At 44.3% G+C, this 25785-nt stretch overlaps 1 protein-coding gene across 3 annotated transcripts in view; it reads right to left on the minus strand.

The window, feature by feature from the left end:
* Nucleotides 1–18349, minus strand: part of ACSL3 (acyl-CoA synthetase long chain family member 3) — a 62962-nt gene extending 44613 nt beyond the window's left edge. For 2 of the 3 annotated variants that reach the window (XR_010474716.1, XM_065074100.1), the window contains exon 1: nucleotides 4982–5122. The gene's annotated coding sequence lies outside the window, so the exon portion shown is untranslated. Of the gene's footprint in view, nucleotides 1–4981; nucleotides 5123–18114 lie in introns of those variants that run through there. The other variant, XM_065074101.1, reaches the window with a different exon arrangement.
* Nucleotides 18350–25785: the final 7436 nt, after the last annotated feature.

The raw sequence follows: 25785 nt of genomic DNA on the forward strand, positions 1-25785 counted from the left end.
TTCTCACAGAATGAACCCATAAACTTCTTATTTTAATAATGGTTCAGTGACACAACTGCAGACCATGCTCCACTGTTCCACAGACTATATTCTGATATTCTCTTAAAATATTGGTAGAAATCATACTGTATGTCTGATCCAATAAACCTTACATCATCATGCACACTGCTGTATAATAATGCACTAATTGCTCTGTAGTCTTCTGGTCAAGAAGCAAATAACCCACGTAAAACCTTCCTGCAGATGGTTTCTCATATGTATGTCAACCTGAACAAAAAGAGGCATGTGCCATACTCTGTCCTGGACAGCAGGAAGGGAAAGGCAGAAGTGTCTCTCCTCTAAAGATGTAGAAAAAATGTTCCTATATAGTTTTCAGTTCACAGTATCCTTATGAGTTTACCACAGGAGGAGAGAATGTTCTACACAGACAGTAAGATAACACAGGAAAGAGATGGGGAACTGGATCTGGCAGTGCAGTACTGCTGCTACTCTGCTGCTTCATCTTCAGCAAGTCACTTCTAATCTTCATTATTTATTTTCCCCTTCCAGATCTCATAATACTTTCATCCAGTAGATACAACTCTTCAGGGTAAAGATGATATTTACATGGTACCCAAAAACCCCAAAACACTAGATTTCCAATTTTTAAGTGAAATAGGGAAGAGAAATAGGATTGCAGTTTGTTATTGCTGTTTTCCACTCTCAACAGTGAAAACCCATAAATCAATAACTTTCAATGATCATATCTTCCCTGCTTTTCAGGAAACTCACAGAACTCAGAACCAGCTTGTCCTATTTCTGACATTGTAATTAACCAGCACACCTTCATAATTAACAAGACTCAGAAACACTGAGGGAAATATGACTTCCCAATGCACATGTTAACAAATTGCTGTCACCTGCTCCTAAGGGATCCCAGACACCACATCAGCACCTCAACTCCCCATGAGCTGTGCATAAGGAATGAGGGGACGTGTGTAATTCCTTCCCAAGGATCAGTAAAGACTGTTGCAAGTTTTGAAACAGGCTGATTCTAAATCAATTCTGAATTTTGAACAACTTTTCTCGAATTAATTTAGAAGTTAATACAAAATAAGATCTGAGCTTCTTTCAGAGGGCTGCACTTTCCCCTATATTCCTGGATTTAGCAATAGCCATTCAGGAGGTGTGATTAGGATACAGCCTTGCTCAAGTGATTTCCTTCAACATCTTCCAAATCCTTAGATCCCAACCTGTAACTCTGAGTACTAAAACCTTCAAGAGCCCTTCAGGCCTTACTACATGGCAAAGCCTGATGTAGATCAGGATCTCAGGATGAAGAGCAGTTCTTCCAACTCTAATTGCATAATTAAATAAAGTCCTGCTATTTGATAGCTGTTTAAGTCTGGCTTCAGTGCTTGCTATGTTTCTCCAAGTGTGCTGAGTAAACCTGCACTGCCAGACCAGATGCACGCCTAAATAAGCTGGCCCAGCAACTCCCACTGCGACTGCTCCATGGGCACAATAGAATCACAGGACAATTCAGGTGGGAAAGAACCTCATAGGTGACCTTGCTTTGAACTGCAGGTTGAACCAGGGGCCAGTCGGATTTTGAAAACCTCCATGGAAAGAGACTACACAGCACCTCTGAGCAACAAGTCCCACTGCTTGCTGACCTCATGCTGAAAAATGCTTACAGAAACAGATCCCTCTGACTTCAATTCACACCCACTGGCTCTTCTCCTCCCACCAGGCAGCACTGTGAAGAACCTGGCTTCACACTCTTGAAAACCTCCCCATAGGTGCTGGAAGGGCCTCCCAAGCCTTCCCATGCCCAGGTTCAACAACAGGCACAGTTCCTCTGCCCCCTGTCACAAGGCAAAAGCTCACACCTTCAAGACAACCTCAGGAGCTCTCCACTGAACTCACGCTGGTTTATCAACACTTCCCTGTCCTGGGGGGCAGTACAACTGGATGCCATGTTCTAGTTGGGGTCTAACAAGTGCTGAGTGGTGGTGAATAATCGCCTGACTTCACCTCCTCGCTGTGCTCCTGTTAATACGTGGCACGGGTCTGCCCCACACTCAGCCTGCTGCCCCCCACCACCCCAGAGCCTGCTCAGCAGAGCTGCTCCTGGCCAGGCCAGCCCCAGGCTGCGCTGCTGAGGGGTCACTCCTGCCAGGGAAAAGAGCCAGGAAGCCCCTGCCCTTAAATACCTGTTTACATGGTAAACTTGCTTAGTAATCAGCAGCAGATGAAATGGATAGAAATTGAAGCCAAGTCTTCTTAGTGTTAATACACCTTACTTAGTAGTACTAAGTCGCATCTTAGGGCCATATTCAGATGGCCTAAATTCCACATAAATCCTTCTGCCTCCTATTTCTTATTAGCTGGCTTTCAGGCAGCTCCTCATTCAGCATCTGACGTAAATTCTCTGAATTGCTCTCCAAAACCAGCCAGGTTTCTCCACTGACTGAGAAAAGGGGCTTAAGGGGAATTCAGGCCACGTGAACTTAGTGTTAAAGGTCTAGTAACACTGCAGTGTCAGACTGCATTATCCCTTTGGTTTTGTCACCAAGACAGTAACTAGCAGCTTGTTTGTCAGGACAGGTTTTAGTTTAGTTACTCTTTCACTGGAAGAAAATGTAGGTTTCTAAACATTTCAGGATTCAGTTCTTCCTGCTACCTTCTGGAAATTCACTCCACAGCTGGATCTCTCTGAATAAGAAGGCTTTATCCATAGTTCCCTCACATTTTGTCCTGAGCCACGTGTGCTGCTTTGTCACACATCTTGACGATTCACAGATTAAAAACTCAGTCCTCAGTATGACTGTGGCTCAAACCATTCACTGGTCTACAGAAAGCAGGAATAAAAGCCCTACACCAGCACTAAATGTGGGCTAGAGGAATCAATGGCTTAAATGCTCACCAGTGCAGGAAGAGCACACCACGCTTTAAGGCAAGCACAAAGACATTTCCTCTAGTTCTTCAAAGACTATTTGTAATCCGGTAAATAGCATTCTGATTTTCTTATGCTTCAGGATGAACCAGATCTCTTGATTCAAGAACTTTTTCCTCATAAGCATTATGGTTTTATAGAAGTGTCATAAACTGATGAGTTACACATACCAGCGTGCTCAGCCCAACATGCATTACTCAGTGGCTTTACATCATGAGGGTCCTCCAAGCAAGAGAGATGGAGCGGAGAAGATGGGAACTACCTGTAAAACCTCTGAAAAGAGGAACTAGATTGAACACACCACAGTGCTCATAGATACCAGCTGTGAAATACACACAGCTGTGAAATATACAAAATATTGAGGCTGAGGTTTATTATCTTCCTTATTATTTTGAGTGGAGCAGGACACTTGGAGATGGCACAACTTTCAGAACCAAGTACCAGCTTATTGAGGATCAAACAGGCTATTTTAGAATAATTTTGGTGGGTTTGCTTCTTCCCAATGGATTCTGTTTCCATTAGTCAGAAGCTTGCTTTCCTGACCAGCCAACAGGGACTGGATCCATGTTGTGTTTTGACCACATGGATCAGCAGATCCACCAGATTGACGCAAGTCTGTCAGCCAGCCATCAAAACTGAACATACAAAGCATGAAATCTGGCCTGTTTTTAGGGACTAACAATAACAAACATGTTGATTAACTACAAAGAAAATTAATTCTTTCAGTCACAACATTTAGCTTCAACCATTTCAGAAGCATAGGTCCACAGGACAAGGAGGAATTACCAGGCTTAACATGTCTTAACTTTTGAAAGCACACAAGACAAGTGAATACTATGAGGTGAACTTGCACTCTCAGTGGTGCAGATGGTTACGGGTATAAAATCTTAGGAGTACACCCAAATGATTTTCTCTTAGGACATAACCAAGACCTGCTAACATACCCACCATTTCTGACTTCTACATTTTACCGCTAGGAAAAAACGTCATACGCCACAGTGAATTACTGAATAATTATTACATGTTTTGTGGGGGTTATTTCTTCAGCAAGTTTAAGAAAATCTAGTAGTGCTGATACACCACCTTCCAAGTATTTTTACTCAAGTGGTCATTTTATTTTTTTCTGAAGGTTACTGTTTGCTTATTTCCCAAAGATTCTGAATGGGTTCCACAAACTGAGCCTCGTGCTGTTCATGGAACTAGCCGAAACAATCTTTCAACCCTTGCTCCTCTCCCATACGCTTCAAATGCTCCTCGGCTTTCCTTCCCGAGCAAGTCCATGAGGGGAACGCACCTCAGCACTAAACCCAACACCAAGCCCCTCGAAATCAGAATGAAAATACTAGAATATGATTGGAAATCCTGTATCGTGCCTCCCCGCCCCCGACCGTGCCGGTTTCACATTACACGCGTTTACAGACCATAAACTGCACGCCGAGACCAAGACAACGCGCAAACGCACTCTCGGTACCAACGCCCAAGATGTGAGATATCCCACTAAAGGGGTCGGGACACGGCGTGCGTGTCTGTGTGTGTGTTTCTGTGTCCCGGCGGTACCTGCCGGAGGGCACCCCCAGCCCGGCCGGTGACTCAGGCCGTGCCTTCTCCACATCCTCGTACGTAACAGCCGAAACACAAAGAAAAGCAGAAGAAAGCGGCGCCTACTACTTCACCAATGAGCCGGCAAGCCGCTCCCGTGTGCCCCGGCGCGCAGCGCGGGCGGTCACCACCGACCGGCGGCGGAGACCGCCCGGCCGCTGCAGCGGGACCCGGCGAGGCGCAAGGGGCTCCCCGCACCGCAAGCCGGGCCGAGGTCGGCTCTGGCTGAACCCGCGCTCCCCAGCCCGCCGGGCCGCTTCAGCACCACCGCGGTCCGCACCGGCGCCGCGACCGCGCCCGGCCCCGCGAAGGCGGTTGGAGGCCGTCCCGCCCCGGGCTGCGGCCCCGGGAATCCCAGCGACCCCGCATCACAACGGGGCCGGACACGCCGCCGGTGGCGCAGAGCCACGCAGCCACCCCCGCGCCCCGCAGACGCGTACTCACCGGGCCCCGGCCCAGAGGACGCCCGCGGCCGGCGCCCGCACCTCGCGGGCCGGCTCTACCCGCCCGGCGCGGCCGCTCCCGCTGCGTGTCCCGAGTGCGCGCCCCCGGCCGCGCCGCGCCACGGGCTGGGCTCAGCGGCCGCTCGGCAGCCCGCCGCCGCGCGCCCTCATTGCGTATGCGGCACGGCGCCTCCTGGTTGGCCCGAGCGGGGTGGCGCGCGGGGCCGGGCTCCGAGGAGCGGCGGGGGGGCTGAGCCGGACCGGGGTTACTGCCGGTCACCGCGGCGGTGGGCGGGGCCAGGGGGCCGGCTCGTCCCCGCCCCCCGTGCCGCGCGCGTCAGCCGCCGCACCGTCGGCGCTGCAGCCGCAGTGCGTCTGCGCAGCCGCTTCGACGTGTGGGGGATTCTCTCACCTGCACCTGTGTGTCTTTCTTCTCTATTAAAATGTCTGTTAATTACCTGTAGCTCTTCGTTACTTTCATTACTTGGACGGGAGCTCCCACAGTGACGGGAGTAGCTGCATAAATGTGTCACGGGTGGTGGGGAGCAGCGGGGGCTCTGGGGACATGGGCCATGGTGAGGACACCAGCCAGAGAGCCAGCCCCTGCGTGCCAGGACAGCTCCCTCCTCCTGCCAAGCTGCTTGGTTCCTCCTTTCAAAACACTGCAAGAACTTCAGAGTTTGAGGTTGCTGTTGGGATTTTACTGAGGTCGAGGTTTACGTGAAGGTGTCACTAGTGGCGGTTGCTGTAGAGGTTGGTGACATGGAGATCTGCTGACAGAACTGAGCAAAGACAGCTTGTTTCTCATTGACTGTTACCAAAGCCACATTGCTTGGAGCAAGGTTTGGTTGGTGCTGCTCGAGGGGAGGCTCCTGTTCAACAGTTACTGAGGCCCTTTTTAATCAATATTGATGGTAACGATTTTAAACTAAAAGTGGGGACATTCAGGCTAGACGTGAGAACTTTTTACAATGAGGGTGGTAGATGTCCTGCCCCTGGAGACATCCCAGGCCAGGCTGGTTGGGGCTCTGAGCAACCTGATCTGGGTGAAGATGTCCCTGTGCATGGCAGGGGTTGAACTGGATGAGCTTTGAGAGCCCCTTCCAACCCAAACTGTTCTATGATCCCGTGATTCCATGACTCATCCAGATCCTGCAAATGTTCCTTCAGAATTAAACGTTTTAGTTTAACCAACATAATATAATATTGAACGACAAAATAAATGAGCACCTGCCAAAGATAAGTAAAATAAAAACAACATATGGGAAGAAAGTTTCAAAGCCTAGAAGATACAATTGCAGAGGGTTGTGTGGTTGTCTCTGCAGTGGTGGGAGCCACCATTGCCAAAGGGCAAGCTTTGGTTTCCTCTGTTCTGCAGGTCAAGTGCTCCTCTCTCAAGGAAAGGGAGGACTGCAACGCTGAGGGCAGCAGTCTGAGCACAACCTCACCTACAGATTGTCAGGCAGTGAGTTTGTACCATTTGTAAAGTATACAGCTCACCACTCCACATGGCAGATATCCCACAACCAGCCCTTCCCCTCACCCCTCACCACATCTCAGAAGCAGCAGCACTGGTTGTGTCTATGGCCACCTGCAGAGTCCTTCAGTGGCAGGGAGTGCACTGACTCTTACTTAGAGGAAACTGACAGAGTAGGTACTGTTAATCCAAAGACCAAGTTGGTCACCTCATTACTGGAAAAAAAACGCTTCCAAGTGTTTAGAACTGGAACAGAAGAGACAGCCACTGACGGTTCTGAAAAGTGGGAAAACATTATCCACAGGAGTTGTCTGAGCTATAAAGGTCACAAGCTACCCAAGCATAAGTGACGCTAACTGAAATACAGATAGAGGTATGGAGAGGTTGTATTTAAAACAGTTTCACACTCACTAGAAAAAGTATAAGCAGACTTGGAAGGAGAAGAAACTCGTTTTTCAAAGGTGGAAAACGTAGGCATTTCTGCAACAGGAGAGAATTTAGAAGGCTTTCTGCCAAAGGATTCACTTACATCTGTACAGATAGTGCAAATTCAATAAATACAATGAGAATATTGGCACAAAGACAGGAGTCCTAGGGTTGTGTTGTGCAATCTTTCGCATTTCATTCAAGGCGAGGAAGGTTCTGGATAAAAGTACAGAGGCTATTTTACACAAAGGAAGATGGGAGATAAAGCACTGAACAGCACAGAGCTTGTCTGCTCACATCATATCTCATGTTGGACTCCCTGTTCTTGTTTGCTCCCAGGTCTTCATCAGCAACTGAGCAGTAAAATACCTTGGCAAAAGCCTCACTTTGAGAAACACGTGGAATCCACAACTGGAAATTAAATTTGACCCTTATCAATCTGCCAGATCTGAATACTAACAAGTTTTATGAGCAGGAGGTTCTAAAGAAAATTTAACTCTAAATGTGGATTTGTTGTAAACTTGGTATGTCAGCCCTTATTACGGGCTGCATCAATATGCATGTTTTAAGTTTGCCTGAACTTTTGAGTTATTTGAAATCCAAAAGCTAACTGTGTAACTAGCTATATTTATTGCAAACAGACACAGCTATTGGCTGTATCCCTAATAGTCTTCAGGGTAAATGAGGAGTTTGTAATGACATACCCCCCCAGCAAGATGTTTTTTGTAAGGCATTTGGTGTTGATGTCCCCCAGCTCTGTCTGGCTTTGTCTGGAGTGGGATACCAGTGACATTACCCAAACTAGGACTCCGTGCCTGTAACTGAGGTGCTGGCAAGCTGGTTGCAGACACTAAAGCGGCTGAATTGCTCTCATTGCCCTGCAGATACCGACTGTGCAGCCCCAACAGGATCTTCTGTGTGCAGGACCATGTGTCCGACATTCCTCAAAAAGCATTTGCTACATTCCAAAAAGCTGTCCAGTGCATTCCATGTCTGAAGATAATTTAGACAGGAGTAAGCCATTCAACTAACAAAAGCACTTGAAACTAAATAATAAATCCTAACAGGTTTTGAAGCTCTGATTCATTAGTGTTTAAGCCAATTTCTAAGGAGTTCTGATAAAAGAGACTAGACTGTGTCCAATCCATTAGTCTACAATGACATTTCTTTAAACTTCCCCCTGTGCCACTTGGTGCTGCTGGTGCTGGTGACAGCACTGCAGGCTGAGAGCCTGGTCCCAGGCAGCCCCTGTGGCTCCTGATTCAGCTCAGCATCATAGAATCATAGAACCACTTTGCTTGGAAGAGACCCTCAAGATCATTGAGACCAATCAGAACCTAACTCTGGCACTAAACCATGTCACTAAGAACCTTGTTGGTACGTCTTCTAAACACCTCAGAGATGAAACATCACCTACAGCCCAAACTGATCAAGCAACTTCAAATTTAGAGACACCTAAGGTTTAAAAATACATACGTATATACACAAATGACAGCATATTGATTTAAACAAGTTCCTACATGTATTCGGCTTCGTCATAGATTTCTGATGCTTACATATAACAGAGTCAAAGCTTTTTATTATATTGGGGATTTTACCACACCTTTTTGCTTAAATTTATTTTTCTACAAAGCAGGGCTTTGGAAGAAACTGGTGTAATGTGTCATTTACACTGTAACGCTTTTCCTGTATGAGTCTATGCTGAGTATCCTGTAGGGAAAAAAAAGAATCTGGGGATTTATAGTAGACAACAGTCTACTATAGTAGACAGTAGTCACCGAGCAAATGTTTGATAACCTGTGTTTATATTTGGAAATTTAAACAGCACAAGACACATACATTAGTGACTGTGGGAGACAATGACCTTCCCTATGCAAGCTATGCACAATGATAGGAAATGAAAAGTTAAAATAGTAGCTGATCTATATTTTAAACAAAAAGGTATGACAGCTCAAGCAAAGGCAGGAAAGAAGTTCTTGTATCACCCTAGAGCATTCAGGCAGGGAAGGGGTATCTGTGAAAACATCAACGGCTCCTACTAATCACATTCATGTATTCACAAATGCGTGTTTATTTTTTTTAATTTCCAGAAGGAAAAGCTCGATTAACTATTCTCACTTTCCTTTTTAAAAAGTTTCAGGCACCCAGGCAAGGGATTAAAAAAACACTGCCATATGTTTTGATCAGCAACAGAGAATGAATAGCAAGTAGTAAATAGCAGGAAAGATGGCAAGTGATCTTATGAAAATACTGATTTGGAAGTACAATCAACTGACTCATCAGGAAAGAGAACAGAACGCCAATGTTATATTTGGCCAGTTCTAACTAATATCCAGTGGGAATTAATAAAAACAAAACTATGAGGCACACTGAAAGAGGAGAGTGTATGAATGGGTAAATGTGTGTGGAAGGTTGGCATTAATCTTTGATGAGCAGGCTGCTGACTACTGATGCTGGGGAAGAAGCTGGAGGGGAAAAAAACAAGAGTGTCACAGATACAACAGATGTGAGCTTTTAGCTAAAATTCCCTGGAGGACACAAACAAAATTAAGTGATTCAAGAAGGTGCATATGGCTAAACTAAAGCCACATCGACTTCTTGCGTGAAATAACACAGACAACTAAAGAAGGGCTTGGGTAGAACAAAGCTTGTGGTCTGGATAGAATATAACTCATTGTAGCCTTCGAACACCTGAAAAATAAATAACTCTATAATTAGCTAACTTTCTCCATGACTCATTAAATAACAGAACACTACAAATTAATACAGTATTACACTAAATTAAATAATTTTAACTAAAAAGAAGACAATATTTTAAAAGAGTTTGCTTAAAACTTGCTTTGCTTTAGATACAAACAATATCCAGTTCAACACAGGGATTCATACCCATTGACATTTTTAATTAAACAATCAAACTGACATTGTAATGTTTTTTTTCTAAAGATATCCTGGTAGTGTGGCACTTCGAATGCCCTCTTAAAACATGGAGAGGGCTGAGCTAATACTGGAGGGGCAGGGAGAGCCAGCTGGGATGCGGGTGCTGGCAGCAGGAACAGCTTCTCTTCCCCAGGTGATCATTCCCAGAACTGTTAATTTTGGGCCATTGTTTTAAAAGATGGAAAAATATTTCTAGAACAAGCAGCATGCAGTTGCAATGCTAAATAGTCTCCACGTATGTATCAGTACATTTGACTCATTTTTATCTGTGAAGCTTTTTGTTTCCAAATAAAGGAATAAATGAGTAAGTTGCTAGGATTAAATTGGAAAGCAGCAAATTCTAGCAACATGCCCCAAATGATTAATTATTTAGTAGAACATTTGGTAATATGGGCATGCCCAGAGCCACTTTTCACAGAGAGAGATTGATGACATTAATAATCAGATGATCAAGGGTATAGTGTCAAATTTATCACCACTTGACACAGTTCAGCTTTGTTAATGCTTGAGTACTTCTTTAAATTCCTCTCTTGTATCTTCTCATACCACACATATATTGCCAACCTACTGCAATAAATCAGAGTGCCATTCAGGTATTAATAGTATGATAACCCCCCCAACCTGAATTTTCCAAGTAGGGGAAAACATGTCAGTGGGCTAGGATCTGTGAAACAAGCTGCAAGGCACGCTCTGCAACACTGCTGCACCCTGTAACCACCACGCTGAGAAACTGCGTTGCACATGGAAAATCAGAGGCAGGAATAAAAATAGAATTTATTTCTGCTCTTGAACTTTCTTGCTCACAAGCCGCCTGTCATCTTCTAGGCCAACGAAACATTACAGTGGAGCTGACAGCGTCAACAGCAGCCAAGAGGAATCAGAAGCATCAAACAATGAACTCGAGCCTGCAGGAAAAAGGTGATCCCTATGGGCTCCAATGACAGTGATGTTCTGAGCGACCGGTGTCTCACAATACAATTTAATCATCAAATAGACCATGAAAACATCCAAACCCAGGTCCAAGTCCATGTCTGAGCCCTCTGCACTGCTTGTCCACCAGCCGCCACCCGGGCTGGGGTCCCTGGCACCTCGCTGCAATGCCGGGTTTGCCCCGGGCTCCAGGGATGCTTTGGGCAGGCTGCAGCCCCACACCCTGCCAGCCTGGGCTACCCGTGCACAGCACGGATTTCAGATTGTGTCTGCATTAAACCAGCACCTGCCACAGAGACGCTTTGCTTTTTAGACCACCATGGTAAGGCTCACCAGATTTGCCGGGGTTACCCTATGTCCACCAGATACGTGAGAAGAAAGAAGGAAAAAAGCCACTTCCCAGGACTGACTGACTTTCTTCTGCAATTCTGAATAAATAAGTATGGTAAAGAATTAGTGTGACAGACAGAGCCAGGAGTTATAAACCCTGTAATGAGACGGTGGGTGGCTAAACCGTCCAAGAGCACTTTCCTGCTACGGCAGGTGAAGGCTGCAAAGGCTTCTGACAGTTTGCTTTTGTTTAATGGATTTTGTTTAGCCAACTACTGTGTGATGTTTTCATAAAACAAAACCATTTTACAGTTTAAGACTCCAACCAGGAGACAAACATAGCCAAGGGTTTCCAAAACAGAAGCTTAAATCTGGGCTTTTTTGTAAGTTGGATGTTTGGGGTTGAGAAAATTGGGGAAAACTACTCAGTATTTGGCAGTTTGGGAAACAAGGCCCCTCACCTACCTGTCTCGTGTGCAAACCACATTAATGGGACAACTTATTCCTGACATTTGCAATGGGTTTTTTTGTCTTGAGAAGGTCTAAGGCTGTTTAACAATGTCATGAAATAAGTCTCTACTACCCATCATATTTGTGTAACGTTACTTCCAACATTTACATCTGAGAATCCTGAGCAGCAGGAAAAGTTCCAAGCTGAGAAGCAGAAAGAGGGTGAATGAATTAATTTTCTTTCTTGGAGATAAGTAACAAAGATTCTTCAGAGCAGACCAAATTGCAGACACATAGGTGTGTCTAATTGTAACAGTACTGAATTAATTTATACTGTGCATGGTTATGCTGGAAATTAATACAGAATAAAGGTAGGAGTGAAGGATTTAGAGTCCTGCCTAAACTATGAAGAAAGCTGAGAAATAATTGAAGCGATGAATGCGTACACTGCAGGTCCATCAGATGATGAACATCTAACTATAGAGAAGTTATTCCTAGAAATACAAAGGTGAATTCTGTATACAAATAGGAATTTGTGCTATCTTGTGATGTGTAAGAAGCAAAAGTATGGAATACATTTTGAAAAAGAAAGTTATTGCAATAAGTCCCAGGCCTGGTGTGTAAATACCAAGTGTTTTGTGACTCACAGACACCAAGGCGCTTTCGATCAATACACTCGGAGTCTGATTATTCAAACTGCATTACACATCCATACATGAAATTGATTTTGAATCCGAGGTTGTTTGAATGCTAACACCTGCATCTGTTTTCATTTTGTCATAACAAATCAACCATTTTAATACCTGTGAAACTTAGCCTGCAAAAATTAGAACACACTTGGATTTCCTTTGTAGTGAAGTACAGCAACGCTTCAATAAAACTGTGAAACTTCAACAAATTTAACTATTTTCATAAAGTCTAATTTATTACATTTGTACGTGTGTAAAAACAGGGATTATTCAGGGACTTGTATGTCCTTGGGTTTTTCTGGGCAATGCTGAGCAGAGTGTCAGATCTGCTCGATTATACATTCACAGCGTTCCTTACTGATTGCATCAGACAATCCATAAAACCTACTGCTTCAGGGAACCTTCGCTCTTCAAGTTACTCCTCAGGAATGATAAGAGGAAGTTGAAGTTTTGACTGATGGACGTACTCCTTTGCTGCACAGCAATTGCTCAGATATCAAAAATCTGATATCAGAAACAGCACACAATGAAATAAGTTCTATTTCATTGTCTCTAGCATCTAGGTTTTATGTGCTTAATACAGTAATTATATGCTAAATAAAGTTAATTGCAAAATTCAATAATAGTAATTGCAAAAGTCAATACATTTTAAGGCTATACCACTTCAATAGTAGAGAAAGGGATCACGGGTTCAAAACCAAAAATTAATTCAAAATCAAATACTAATATACTTACATACACTAACATTCCATTCTATACTACAAAAGCATATTAGAAAGCATATAGAGAGCCTTAGAAAGCTTATAAAACTGAGAACTCACAGTAACAAGTAAAATCAGAAAATATACAGAAAATAAAAATATGCAGAAAATAAAGGCAGGACAATTTGAGAGAAAGGTCTCATTCAAGAATTCATAGCTGAAGGTGCAATAATGAAAGTATGATTTTATAATCCTCCTACATCTTGGCATTATTCTGAAGTAAGTCTACGAAGGCATAAGTAACTGAAGACAGCGTGATCTGTTTGATGATTAAAAAGATACAACAGTGAGTTCAGCAACAGGGTGGTCTGGGTTTAGGGAAAATAGGCCAGTGATATCTGGGAGCACATGGAGCATTCATCCTTCACCTGGCACGGGAAAGGTCTAAGGATTAGGAGGATTAAGATTAAGGAAGGCAGTTCATGGGGGACGAAGACTACAACCACGCTTGTTTAGCAGCCACACAAAGAGAACATCTGCGTACCACGAGCTGCATCGCTCCAAAATGCTTGCTTCATCAGCTAATGGATCATATGTGTGTTCTTCAAACACTGCATTCTATACCTCTTCACTCCTCTGATGTTTCTAAGACATGAGCATTTCTAAGAAATGAAAGTAGAATATATGCAAATGTGTAGAAAGATTAGAAACAGAAAATACTTTGTATGTACATTTAATATTTTTAAGGAATTATTCCACTAAATCTTGCCCTTAGGAGACCAAAACTATGTTACAACTGCAGCAGAACACTATAATTCAAAGAGGTCTTAAGTCCTGGGAGGGTGGTCCAGCTTAAACATGAGCAGTATTTCCTCTGGAATACCACATGCTGGACCTTACTGGAGACAACTGATTCTGAGAAGTTCTAACTGCAGTCCAAATATCTATTGTCTTTGCAAGAAGACAACAAACATTAATTTATCCTCTCAAACTACAAATCACTCACAAAATACATCTGGGGCTGGGCTTTGCTGGCCAGTTAAGTTACTGAACCAATACGCTGGGTATGGGGTGCGGACAAGAACCATCACGTTCCGGTGTAGCTGTCAGCCACCACCACAGCACGCAGGTCCACAGAGACCTCCGATAAACAAAACAATGTGTGGTTTTAATACATTAAGCTTTCACACTTATGGGAAAAACTGGACGTAGTTTAGTGAGTGATCACCTAGTTACTCACTGTAAAATGTTTAAATTGTATTTGCACTTTGCTTAGTGTTATTTAGTTTGTTTTTAAAGGCATTTTGTCTCACCCATTTCTCTAGTTGAGACAAAAGCCTGGAATTTTAAATCATGGTCATTAGCACAGCTCACCAAGGTCATGTTCTCACACAACCTGTTTGCTCCTGGGAGACACGACTGACAGCTCGGCTGCACGGACTGAGTCAGCTCCCTTTTCTTCCAGAATAGGATGTTAATACAGACAACAGTATTATTTTTGCTTGTAGCAAGGTATCAGCAATGATTGCTTCTTATGTAAACAAGTACAACTGAAGGATGTTTTCTGGAGGCCTAAATAAAGCCTTGTTAATTTATTGAAAATATGCATAGGTGCAAAATCTTGGACCTGATAAATATTAAGTCGTTATACACTTAAAGTTCTATTTCATCTCTTATGTTAAAGTAATAAGAGCAATTAGTTTCGTAGTGTGCTGATGTGTTATAAGTGTCTGCGAACTGCAGGGCTAGTTCAGTGTACAGTATCCTTAGAATAAATTAGAGCACTCTTTTTTCCAAGACTTTAAGTCTGTAATGGACATCCAGACTACTCTGGTGATACTGTAATTAACAGTGATGTAAATGTAACAGTGAATAATGAATGCTGTTACTCAAATTGTGGAATATCTAATCAATGTGTGAAGTCTAGATGGCTTGAGGACATGATCAGCCAGAAGAACTGTCATTAATTGTTGTTTGCTTTGTTCTGGCCAAGGCAAAGCATGATACAAACCATTGAGAACTAATATTTATTAAGAAAGTTATTTTAAAAATCTGTAAACCCTCCTTATTATGTCCTTATTTTTCTTGTGCAAGAGATAACAGATTTTATAGCAGTATTAAGTTTCCTCTGACTATCTCAAAGAACAAAACTCCTGGAAAAAAAGATGCTTAACTGATCCTTCTTAATTTTTATCTTTAACAGTTGGCAACGCTACTTCATGAAGCCCTTTATACTTTTTTATTACCCCGTTCATCTCCTCCTCAGTACACAGCACTGCAGGTAACAATCAATCAACATCATAGTCATTATGCCATGAAACGAACAGTTATTTAAGCAAGAAAAAAATCCAGCTTGCAGCTTGGTTTTAGAAGTTAATTAGTGCTGTTCTGCAAATATAAAAAGAATCATGCCATTTGGATCAGATTGCACCCCATCACCCTTATTTAATAGTTTGATATTACACTTAGTAGTATCTTTTGCCCGGAGGAATACTAAATAGACATGCTCTTAATTCTAAGGCACTGAATGATCTACCAGCTTGCTGGAGAGCCCTGCTCCAGAGCACGTTGAGCCCTCACCGTCAGCCTTGGGGGGATCACTGGTTTTCCTACATTACCGTTACCAGCAGAAGTACAAAAGAAAAAATAATCTTCATCTAAAAAAAACCCAGCAAACAAGACATCAGTGCTTGTATAAATAAAAATAAAGCCTGAAATCTTGACCGGCTCTGAATCCCAAATGCAAAGGATGCAATCTTAGATTTACTACTAACTTTGCTTTTAGATTTTCTGTGGTGCAAGTAAAGATATTTTTTAAAAAAATAAGGCTCACGATGTGGCTTTTGAGAGACACTTATTGCCTACAGAACCCAGTCCTTGATTCAGGAAACACATATATGCTATGACACCATGGGAATTGGCTACCACAAGTCCCAAAGACATCATGTTTGAAGTGCCAGCTGTGGAGCAGCCCAGCTGTGCACATCTGGAAGTGCAGGCTGGAGAGCTGCCACTGGCATTTCAAGAAGGTGTTATATTTCAACAACAGCTCTTTTAAAAGACCACAACAAAACTGGTGCCAAGGAAGAAGAGGCCAACACACAGGTAATTCTCCTTTTGATCTAAATTTTGGTGTCTCTGAAAATTCTCATTACTCCCTTCCTGCAAGAACTGTAGCCCTCATGAACAACTATATCTGGTGCAGGCTGTTCCCAGGACACAACTCGCAAGCTCTGACTCAGCTGCTGTAACCCCTGCTCTTCATCACCTTTGCCTTTTTTCTTCATCTTCATCACTTGTTGTGGTACATGCAACATGGCCCTTGATCTTACAGCAGTTGCAACAAACTAAGATCAAAGTTTAGAGGCTGGCAAATCAGCACAGGAGACTCCAGCCACAAGGAAAAGACCTTCCCATACTTGAAAAACAACATGCATACTTCTGCTGCCAAGTAACTAAAAACATGGTTAGACACATGATGGTGAGTAACAAGGATACACACAGATTACTGGCTCTTCAGTGCATGGAGATGTGTTTGCACCATCCGAAGCACAACAGTGCCAGGATTCATCACTTGCTTTTAGTGACACCTCCCCCTACAGGCTTTTATTTTTTCATCATGAACTAAAATTTCAAAGTTTCAAAATATAACAGTAAGAACTAGTTTTGGATGTTCTGAACTGACAAACAAGTGGTTATTGACAGAAAACCGGATATATCTTAAAAAAAGGGGGAAGCTCATGTGCCTGTATCCCATCTCATCAGCACCAATTATGGTAATACCTCTCTTCCTGACAGGTTTAATGACAATGTCTCAGTGGCCGCATTCCCTGCCCCTTAGCTCGGCTGACTGGTGGTTGACCACTGGTGCTGAGACAGGGAGTTAGAAACCGAGTCCGGTTCTTCAGCTCCTGGTGGCTCAGAGCAGCTCTTGCTGTTGGGTTTCATTCACTCCTTCAATGGGTGACAGAAAAGACGTGATAGCAGCCCTTTGGTATCACCCTCAGGGATAATTCTGGGACCTGCAGCTGGTGTTGGCAAGAGGATGCTACTCACTGGCATCAGTGGAGCTGCTCCCCAAAGCCAGTTATTTTAAGTCACATCTAAACGAGGAATTATCAGCTTAAGATCGGCTCTTGTCCCTGCAGCAGGTTCAATTAGGTGCAACACTTGATAACTTAAAAAGCAAAATGACATCTCTCCTGCCCGAGCCAGCCTCCTCTTGGCTTGGGTGGGTGTTGGCTCGTGCCGGATTGAGGAATTCACAGCTTGACCATAGGTATGTGAGCAAATACCTGGGAGGGTGACGTGCCCTGTGCATCTGTTTGCATTTCTGGAGACCAGCCATAGAGGCACCACAGCCTCGCTGCAAACACAACTGTGTGCTAATTACGGACATCCGTGCCCACAGGAGGGTAGTGGCTCCGCACCATTTCTTGTGCCACCCCTGGTACCACCTGGCTTTCTGGTGGCAGCTATTTGCATTCTCTCCAGCTCATCCCATGAGCAAAAATAAACACCCCAACAAAAACTGTCGCTGGACTCTTCACACTTCACAGGCTGTCCCTCACATGCTCATTTCCCTCCTCACTGTCCATACCCTGCATTTTCAACGGGTATTTGCTGCTCCAGCTGTCATGTATTTAGCGGCAGCGTATCTACACCAGTGGTTTGCATCAGGCACACTGCTACAATCCAAGCAGAGGCTAAAAGCCCATGGCAGACAAGGTCTTAGAAACACAAAGAGGCTTGTAATAGGGAAAGCAAAAATAAAACCAAAACACTCTTAACACATCTGTGTTTTTTTCTATTAAGCTATTCGGGGGGAGGGGGGGTATATCCATCACTAGGTCACCTATACAATATTATTTACCATTAAATAAAAATATTTACATCCCAAAACAAAAAGACATACTGCATTTGCTAACAACCTAATCTCAACATCTTCATTTTTGCCAGGCCCACTTTGGCAAATCTCTTGCTGTGGTGAACAGCAAGCACCAGACCAGGGATCCCAGCAGGTATTTGCATTGCTGATACCACTGGCTGGTGACGGGCAGCTCCAAAGTGCACAGCCAGGCCCTCCTTTTCCCATCACTGGGTCAAAGCAGTGTAGGAAAGCCCCCTCCCCTGACAAGTCGGAGCATTTCCATTAACACCAGTTGGGTGAAGATTTCCCTCTATATCCAAATACCTGGGGAGCTCAGGCAGGTGCAGATCCAGGGCTGACACTCAGGTCTTGTTGACATCCATGATATTGCTCCTCAGCTTCCTTGCAGCTTCACCAGCCCATGTCGGAGGCTGCAGCTCCATGGGGCATCCCACAGTGAGCCAAGCGCTGCTCACCCGCTGGAGCCCGCTCCTCACCACGAGTAACCCCGCGGCTCCCCCAGCTCGCTCCGGGCACGTCCGTCTGCTCAGACAGATCTCCAAAATGATTCAGTTTAGGAACTAAACAAAAAGCTTCCTCCCTGGGGCAGAGGCAGGAGCACCAGCTCAGCAGCAGGATACCAGGGACCTGCCGTCACAGCCTCCAACTGCCATTGCCTCACACTACCTGTAATTAAGGCTGTGGTTCAGCCTCGCTGAATTGATTTGTTCAGTTCTCCTTCATTTGCTTTTATTGGAGAGGAATGATCTGAAAGCAGCGGAAAACACGGCATTGGGTCACTGCACTCAACTACAGGTGCGCTTTGGCCATGAAGTTGGGCTCCAGATTTGCACTCTTCAAACTTAAAACCAGAAAATTCCCGTCCAGACTCCTCTCTAATTCTTTGTGCCTATTTCTCTAGTTGGCAAGATTTGTTTGAAATTGGTGATGAATCAGGAAATTTTTTAAGAATGTGACCAGAACAGAAATCCAGGTGAATTTTGTGTTTATATATTTTTTGAAAGATTTCACTTTGTTTTATCAATGTTGCTGTGCTAAGCAAAACACTTTTGAGAATCCAGGTACCCACTTCATCCAAGAAGGAACAAACCCAGGCTTGATGTTGAGAGTGCTGATGTAACTAATTCACATTTAAAGCATAAAACCCTTCCCTTCAGTATTATGCAATTTGATCTGGGATACAGCAGAGCAATGGCAACCCTCAAATTGCATTATATACCAGCGAGTTGGTTTCAAGTGCTGTTTGTGAGGACTAAGAAAGCTCATGAGAAGAAAAGCCATCATTCAAAAATTTTAAGAGCTGTTAGGAATGGAAATTAGCTACAGAAAGTTCTAGCATTTTCTTACATACACACATGTATAGATGTACATGGATATGGAACTGCTCATTTAGTCATTAATTTTTTATTCCCATACATGGTAATTCCTTTGCTGCAAGCCCCTAACCAAAGTTTAGGGGTGGCTGCAAAGCCCTTTGCAAACTTCAACAGGACCTGAACACTGTGTTCTAATTATTTTTATTTCAAATGTTTGTATATTATTAAAATAGGAGATCTAGCTAACTGTGCTGTAGAGAAATCATGTTTTACCTAAGCTCAGCCTGCTATAACAATACCACTTATTTCAATAGCTGATAAGTTAAAACGTATTGCTAGTGAACACAACCGAAAGCTATTTTTCTGTTGAAAATAAGAATGAAAAACCAGATCAGCACTGGCATTACATCAAACATCAGTCCTGGTACATTAAAAATTTACCCCTATACGGTTTGTGATCAGAGCAGAGATTAAATGATTCAGAAGGTCGGCTGGTGTTTTTTTAATAAGGTCTGGTAACCGGGTTACAACTCTGGACAGTAGCCAGGAGTGCAGTTTTCACGGGCAATAGAGGCAAGAGCTGAAAATGGAGAAGGGATCAAACCCTGTGTGCAGCCAGGGCAGGAGCGGAGCAGCCGGCAGGTGGTCGTGGCGGAGGCCCCATGATGGGGGACGGCTGTGCATTACACTCCAATGTCTTCTCTTTTCCTTTTCGTTGTTTTTGTTTGTTTGTTTGTTTGTTTAAATGCAAGTGATTAAAAACACAGCTGTCCAGCTGCATCCCTGATGGCAGCTGGGTTTGCCTTCTCACCGATTAAACAAAGCCATCCAGTCTCTGCAGCCCATGGAGACCACTGCCCACTGCTGCCAGCGCCTGGTTCCACCCACCGGCCACGGGCAGCAGGTGACTCTGGGGGACACCACCATGGCCAGGGCAGTTGAGATGCCTCCACAGATAGGCCAGGCTGGGGGGCTGTGCCCGCCTGCTCCTCACCCACCACAAGGCTGAGCAGCCCTCCTGTGTGTAGATGGGGTCAGGAGCTGCGTCAAGCTGAACAGGAATTGTGAGTGAAGCTGAGAACATCCTACCCAACAGCCTCGCCTTTGAGGAGCATCTTACATCTCAGCACACAGCTGAAATTATGCGCTTTTGCAAATACCACTTTGCCTTAAGCAAAGAAGTTGCATTTGTATCAGAAGGGGTCACAAAGGCCCTGTAATACAAACCTTCATTGGAAGCTGAATCAGGGGGTTTTTTCCATGCAACTGTGCAAAAAGTGAAATGGCGTGTGATTAGAAATTGTACATGGAAAGAGCCAATTTCATGCTCTTCTCTATTTTCTCCAGCTCTTACTATCTTGCGCTGTGAAATTCTACACAGCAAACATAGCAATATAGTCAAGTGATATTAGAATATCTTTCCAATACTGAAAAGGATACATCACATATAATATTAGCAAAATTGATAATATTGCTAGATAAATATTAAGCAAGTCAACATTAATATCCAGCTGCCACAATGAAGGACTGTAGACAAATAGTGTAATAACAATTTTTAAAACTGGGGATTTCCAGACAGGTACTCATATCAGTAACCTTTTTCCCAAAGGTTTAGAGTGCCAGGCTATCACCATACGAAATCAGCCGAAGAGATTCTTGTAGAAACAAGACATGGGGTTTAGGATTCCAATTAGTAAAACAATTAGCTGAACTTCAAAGTCATTTTCTGCTTTTATATTCATACTTTTGGTTTTGCTCATTCAAATGTGGATCATTTTCTTACGTACTTCATTTTTTACTAATGGTTCACTATAAATAACATGTTCATTTCATTTCCCATCTATCATGGAAAAGATAAATTATGGAGTTTAATACTAGCTTTTAAAACAAAAATTATTGTCTAAAGGAGGAATCTAGGAACTGTCTCTCATATGAAGGTAAGCTTCAATGCTTAAAAAAGAAGACCCAAGCTGGTGACAACAGCACTTACTAGTTTTACCCCCACTGACAGCATGTCCAGACTGAGATAAGGATCAGCGCTTTGCACACCCATGAATGGTTTCCTTCTCAAGATACTCGTGGTAGAGCTACTCACCCTGCAGTGAGGGTCACCTTTTCCACTATGGCTTTTGAGAGACAAGGAAATTCAGCATTCACTGGGATCAGGCTACTAAAATACCTCATTCTCTTCCAGCTTTTACAGCAGTCCGTGCACAGAGGGGTTGTTAGAAGGGGGTCCTGGGGCAGCAGCCGGTGCCACAGTTGTGCCCCCAGCCCGGGCAGCGGGTGCTGGGATGGAGCTGCACCTCAGCAGTTCTGGGGAAGATTAATAATCTGTGGCCAAAGAGGTAAATGGAGGCACAGAGGACAAAGGCCCATTCCGAATCCCAAGGCCAGCAATTCATGAACTCTGATTTGTTTATTACCAAAATGTCATCCCCTTGTGAATCCATTCCCTGTTTGCTGACCCGCTATCCTGACTTCTGGACCACATTCAGACCACTGAATCAGATCTGCTTTTACCTGGTTGAAAGGACTGAGAAGCCAGCAGACCTATGTTACCTCTATTTCCATTTGAGTTCGGTTTTAAACACACAAGGGAAGCTGTTTGCACTGTCAGTACCTATAAGTGGAATCCTCTTGAGCTGATTATCCGTGAGTAACTTCTCCCAAGGTTACTACGAGTTTTTAAGGCTGATTTAGGACTCTCTGAAGTGCTTCATTCCCACAGGGTTTGTGGCATAGAGCTAAAGTCCATCATTCCTATGGCTTCTGTTTACATTAGCAGTATCCATTTTCTCAACAGTTCCTAAAACATCTGGAGCGGTCTGGGACTATCTGGGTGATGAGAAAATTTCAAGTGCTTTGCTCTGAAATGTCCAGTCTCTGAAGACAACACCTCCTGAAAGGCAAAAAGGCCTTGAGAACATATTCCTGTGAGGCTTGCGAGAGGACCCTGAGTCTGAAAGCCAAACCAACAAGAACCCCACACGAGCTCTGAGGCAGGTGGGATCTGCCCTTTTTCCTCCAGCCTGACAAATTTCAGCCGACCTGCTGGTGACTCCTCGCTTCTGCCTCGCGGAAAACCGAAACGAGCTTCACATGTAAGACCCAGGATAACACACTGTGTACTGGGGGAGCAAAATCTTCTCAAGTTTTCCTGCTGACTTCAAGACCTTTCCCCTGGCAACATGTGTTTTCAAAGAAAGAGAAAATGCTACAGACAAATGCATCTCAGCCTTCCCTGCTGTTCGTCTGATTCAAAGCAGATCTGAATTAGCTGCAACAGATATATTTAAGAGTTGCCGTACACCAGTAAAAAGACACGTTGCTTTGGACTTATTTCTGTAGCGATTCTCGGGATGGATGCCTTAAAAGCTACAGATGCTTGGCCACTGAGCAGAATCCAGAACCTGAGGAGAGTGACTGGGAGAAATTATTGACAAATCTGTGTTTTACTTCAGCTTAGGGAAGCAAATGTGAACTGAATCTCCCAAGCATAGCAGTAAGAATTAGTTAAGGTATTACTTTTGATGAGTAAACACAACAAAACTGCAGGAGTAAATTCCTAGGTACGGCCTCACTTCTCACCTGGGAAAAACACATAACATAGGGCTGGAAACAGAGCCATTTCTTCCGTAGTTGTTTGGATTCAGTGAGAGCTGCGGATACCAGTGCCCATAGTGCCTTTTCAACACACCTGTGAGATACTCAGCATACCCTGACACCTCAGAAAATGACAACGGCTATTTCGGCTTGGCTGTGAGTGCTTTCTCGTTCCCTCTCACTGTTTGCAGACAAAATTCCAGCTTCATTTTCTTCTCCTCAACATCCCCCCCGTGCTGTCCCCACCTGACAGAGCCCCTGCACCACAACACACAGGACACGCTGCAGTTCAAAGGCCAAAAGTTGCTAAAGCGCTTATGCAAGTTAATTACTGTGCCTGTTTAATCCCACGTAATGCAGATTAGCACTGTCAGCCGCTGCTGGGAGAGCGGCTGATGTGACAGGCTGGCCCACCAGCAGGGAAACCACTCTCCAGGAGCAGCGGAGGGAACAGAAACCTCTCATGCTGCTTCCCCGTTGCTGTCAGGGTGTAGGAGGCGGACACGAAAGGCAGGTATGGCAAACAGGCATGTTTAAAGAAGGTATCACACCCCTTGTTTCAAGAGAAAACTGTCAGCTTTGACCCTGTGCCCCACTTTAGCACGCCTAGATGAAAAACTTCAACGTTTCAGAGAGCCCCACAAAAGATGTCCTTATGTCAAGACATCAGCCACAGTGCAGTCAAGCCACTAGCCGCTATTTTCACATCAACCTAAAAAACCTAATACACATTTCCATCAAAATGAACACTGACAGGCCAAAGAAAGCCGTGCAGTTTGAAGGGCCAGCATCGCTCTGGGCAGGAGGAGGTGGAAGCTGCCTAGGAACTGCAGCTTTTCGCAGCGCGAGTCCAATCTAATTGGATTAATTTACAATCGCTCCTTGGGTAAAATGCCCTTTGGGAGCATTGTGTTTTTACATAGTGCCTGCTTATTCCCCAAAAGAGTGCACATACAGTGTGTTCAGATGGCTCACTCCAGAAATTAATGGCATGTAATCTTTCAGGATTTCCAACAATGCTTTTCCTGTTCTGGAGGGGTAAATAACACTGATTATCTTCATTTGTAAGTAGTATCCAGGACTATGGCATTTCATACGACATGATTGGTAACTGAGCTACAGTAATAACACCCATTTCCTCCACCCATGCATTATATGACAGTTAAGAAAATACTTTTCAGCTCAGCAAATTTTATGGTCAAATTATAGACTTTTCTCTCTCTGGTTCACAGCTGACAAAACTTTGTTTGATCAAGGTAATGACAGAATATGTGATAAGGCTATCTACTCCTGGCTGAGAGTCAAGGCATGGGACACTACCATGTTTTATAATAAAAGCCTTTCTTATTCCACGTGACTTATAGATGCAGTAAAATTTAAACATTAGTTTTTTTAAAAAGAATGATTAAATGTAAATCACATCAATTTTTTTTTACATTAGAAATCTGCATTTTATGTTCTAAAAACCAAGACTTTGCAAGCAAAAGAGACATGAGATTAAAAGATAAGCAAACATTTAGAAATGTTTAACCTCACTCTCAGCATGCTTCGGCTGTTCACCCCAATGCCTGAGGACAGACCAAAGTTTCTCTTAAACCTGCAGCCAGCTACCCGAAGCTGAAGCTGGTTCCCTGAAAACCCACCTGCCGGCAGCCCCCTGTGCAGCACTGCAGCGATGCTCTCGCGGGATGATGCTCTCCCGGGATGATGCTCTCAGGTGAGCACACACAGGGCAGCAGCCAGCAACATCCCTGCCCACACCTGCCTCTTCCTCCACCTCTGCCCTGTGCTGCCAGCCTGGGTTTCAATGAAGGCTGGAGCTACGATGCCAGGCTGAGATGTGGACACGCATCTTGTCCCAACAGCTCTGCCGAGGGAGTGCTGACCTCCCTCAGGGAGATGGAGCCGGCAGCAGAGGGTGACATCTCAATCAGCACGGCAAGACTTGCAGCAGCTCAGGTACCAGACACCCCACTTCTCTCTGCTTGTCCCCAAGGACAGCATGAGAGAGGGAGGTTACCTCTGACTTCATGGGAAGAGAAAGACGACATATGTCAAGTCCCTCACTTCACACAGCACGGGAAAAGAAAGTTGCAAGCGAGGAAGGCAAAAGCGTCCCACAGAGGCAACGTGGCAAGTACAGGACAGCAGAGCAGAGCTTGGGAGAGAGGCTCAAAAGGATAAACCCTGCTATAACGTAAACAAGTTTCCAATTTGAGAATATTGAATATTTTTTTCACAGAGTCTTTTTCTCCTTTTGCTAAAGACGACAAAGTGGTGATACATTTCAAATAGCTTCTAGAGCAGCAACAGTTGCATTACAGCGAAATTTTCAGGCAAAACACTGAACCAGAAGGAAAAAATATGCAAGAAGATGAGATAGTGAGAGGGAATGAAGGCATTTGAGCAGGAGTGCTTTCCTCAGCACAGGAACATAAAAATGCCAAGTCCTGAGCATTCAGGAAGGAAAGAGCAAATGCATTTAACTCTGCAAAGCTTGAGTAAGCATCAGCCCCACAGCTCCCCAAGCAGGAGCAGCAAGACAAAACACGCATGTGGCGCGTCAGGGAACCCTGCCTGGGCACCGCTCCGTCCCACTGCAGAAGCATGAGAGAGTACCTGCCTAAATTTTGGCACCCAGGGACAGAAGTGCAAGAATATCCCACCCTCTCCTGTCCCTGATTTGTGACTGTAGTGACCAGGTTAAAAACAAAATTCAGCACCATTTGGAAAATTTGTTCACTGATGCTGGAAAAAAACGCAAAGCTGGGCTCTTGAGAAAAGCCTGACTTCTATGTCTTCATTTTCACAGATTCTGAGGAGCCACAGTTTATATTGGTTTCACGCGGTGCCTTTTGCAGTGAGCGCTTCCGAAAACCTTCCTGGCACACACCCCTAAAAACAGATGCCGGTGAAAGCCCTCAGAGCTCTCTGCAAGGCCAGGTGAGGGCAGCGCCTCCATCCTCCCGCTGGGGCTCAGCCTTGTGTTTCTGCCAAAGCACCCGCCTCCCAGCCACCTCCTGAGCGCCTGAAACGGGACGCGCACCTACAA

The sequence above is a fragment of the Columba livia genome, chromosome 9, assembly GCF_036013475.1.
Source record: "Columba livia isolate bColLiv1 breed racing homer chromosome 9, bColLiv1.pat.W.v2, whole genome shotgun sequence".
Lineage (NCBI taxonomy): Eukaryota > Metazoa > Chordata > Aves > Columbiformes > Columbidae > Columba > Columba livia.